This window comes from Amaranthus tricolor, chromosome 6 (assembly GCF_026212465.1).
Source record: "Amaranthus tricolor cultivar Red isolate AtriRed21 chromosome 6, ASM2621246v1, whole genome shotgun sequence".
NCBI classification, from domain to species: domain Eukaryota; kingdom Viridiplantae; phylum Streptophyta; class Magnoliopsida; order Caryophyllales; family Amaranthaceae; genus Amaranthus; species Amaranthus tricolor.
The window spans coordinates 27,080,886-27,083,811 of NC_080052.1; positions in this window are offsets into that span (position 1 = coordinate 27,080,886).

The following is a 2,926-nucleotide window of genomic DNA, read 5'->3' on the forward strand; positions in this document are numbered from 1 at the left end:
AACTTTAGGATAGAGAAAATTTAAATTTGATTTTGAAGTATGTACTGAAGACAAACTATATTCATGTGGAATCTTGTTAATATTTGTCTTGATGTAAAGATTTTTAATATAATAATATAATTTTTAAAATTTTCTATGATTAGTATTATTGAAACTCAAAATTTACTTTACTGTAAAAAATTAAAGTAGAGAAAAAAAAACAGACAAAATATTATTTTTGTGATTATAGGGTGACTGAGGACAAAAAGTGTGCTTGTGATAATAGAACTCCAAATAATACCAGCTGTCCCACTTATATTAGCGACTTTTTTTTTTAAGATCTTTAAATTTTGCCACTCTTTTTATTTTTATCGTCATCCCCTTAAAATTACGAATTTATCCCTGAATGTTAAAAAAATTACAAATTTGCCTCTCGACTATAATAATAATAATAATAATAACAATAATAATAATAAAAATAATATTAAAATTTAAAAAAAAAAAATTTAGTCGCGCAACTCTACCGCGATTTAGTCGCACAATTTGTGCGACTGAACCGCGGCCGAGTCGCGAATTTTGTGCGACTGAGCCGCGGCCGAGTAACGCGCGACTAATTTTTTAAATTTTTTTTAAAATAATTTTAAATATTATTATTATTATTATTATTATTATTATTATTATTATTTTTTAAATATTCTTTTTTTATTCTCAATATTATTTTTATAATAATAATAATAATAATTATTATTATTATTATTATTATTATTATTTTTAGGGAAATTTGCAAAGAAACACCTTTTAAAACCACTTTTTTGTAAAGAAACACCTTTTATAATTTTTTTTGTAAAAAAACACCTTTTAAGAGACTTTTTTTTAAAAAAAACACCTTAAATCAGTTTCCGGTAACTTTGGTCAACTTTCCGGCGTTGACTGGCATAGTCAACGCCGGAAAGTTGACCAAAGTCACCGGAAACTGATTTAAGGTGTTTTTTTTTTAAAAAAGTCTCTTAAAAGGTGTTTTTTTACAAAAAAAATTATAAAAGGTGTTTCTTTACAAAAAAGAGTTTTAAAAGGTGTTTCTTTGCAAATTTCTCTAATTATTATTATTATTAATTTTTAAAAAAATTTTTTTTTAAAATTTTTTTTTATATAATAATAAAAATAAATTTTTTTTAAAAAAATAATATTAATAATAAAAATAAAAACAAAAATTTTAAAAAAAGTTAAAAAAATTTTAAAAAATTAATAATAATAATAAATATTATTATTCTTATTTTTTTTAAAAAAAATATTTTTTTAATTTAATTTTTATTTTTAATTTTATTATTGTTATTTTATATTTTTTTATACTTTTTATTTTTTTTATTATTAATAAATTTTTTAAATTTTTTTTAACTTTTTTTAAAATTTTTGTTTTTATTTTTATTTTTATTTTTATTATTAATATTATTTTTTAAAAAAAAATTTATTTTTATTATTATATAAAAAAAAATAAAAAAAAATTTTAAAAAAATTAATAATAATAATAATAAGGAAAATTTGCAAAGAAACACCTTTTAAAACCCTTTTTTGTAAAGAAACACCTTTTATAATTTTTTTTGTAAAAAAACACCTTTTAAAAGACTTTTTTTTAAAAAAAAAACACCTTAAATCAGTTTCCGGTGACTTTTGTCAACTTTCCGGCGTTGACTGGCATAGTCAACGCCGGAAAGTTGACAAAAGTCACCGGAAACTGATTTAAGGTGTCTTTTTTTAAAAAAAGTCTCTTAAAAGGTGTTTTTTTACAAAAAAAATTATAAAAGGTGTTTCTTTGCAAAAAAGGGGTTTTAAAAGGTATTTTTTTGCAAATTTCCCTTATTTTTACTTATTTATTTTTTAAATATTATTATTATTATTATTATTGATGTTATTTTAAATGCAGAGATAAATTTGTAATTTCATTAGAGATAGTGATAAAATAAAAAAAGAGCGATATATAACAATGCCCTTTTTCTTTATTAAATTTGTTGTTTGGATCAATACCGCAATTCGTGTTATTCATAACTTATTTTAGTAACGTGGGAAATTAAACTAATAATAATAATAATAATAAAATATATGGGACAATTTTGACCCACCAAACACACCTAATTAAGTATTTACTTCTATAAGATTGATTATAAGAAAATTATGACACCTTTATCAAGGGTTATAATATTTCCTTTTTCACTTTGTCCGTTGCCATGTTTTTAAAACCTAAATATTAGTTTAATAATGCATGCAATTCACAATATTGATCAATTAAAGCCGAATGAAAACATATCGCTGATGAAATTTAAGAGATTAGCTATATTTACCCATTAAATAGTTTATTTGTATGAGATGAAAATAAATAATTAATTAATAAATGATTAAATATATTTTTGAGAAATTGTTAGTGAATGATAAATATACATATGATCTTTATTTTTTTTTTTGTTTATCTATTGAATAAACAAAATTTTTTCCAACTAAAGGGGACACATTGACCTAATACCCCTTCATGTGACACCGGTAAAAATTTAATTATAAAGCTTTGACTTTTATGTGATCATTTTTTAAATGTTCAATCTTTTACTTATCCTATGAAAATCGACAATTGCATGTTTTTTTATAAAAAAATTCTCCAGAAAAAATTCGATCTTAACTTGATTTTCTTACAATAATTCTAACTATTGATTAATTATGAATAATATAAACTTTGAGGCATATTTTCCGAATAACGTTGTTATGTATAATGTAACCTATGATAGGAAGTAATATTGGCAAAAAAAACAAAGGAAAATTAAAATTAATTAAAAAAACTCATGACCACCATCTATCCCATCATGCACTAGCCCACCACCACCTCTCCTTTCCAGCCAGCAATCAGACGCAAACATAATTATAGTTACGCTAAATCATTAGTGTGATTTAAGGAACAAATCAA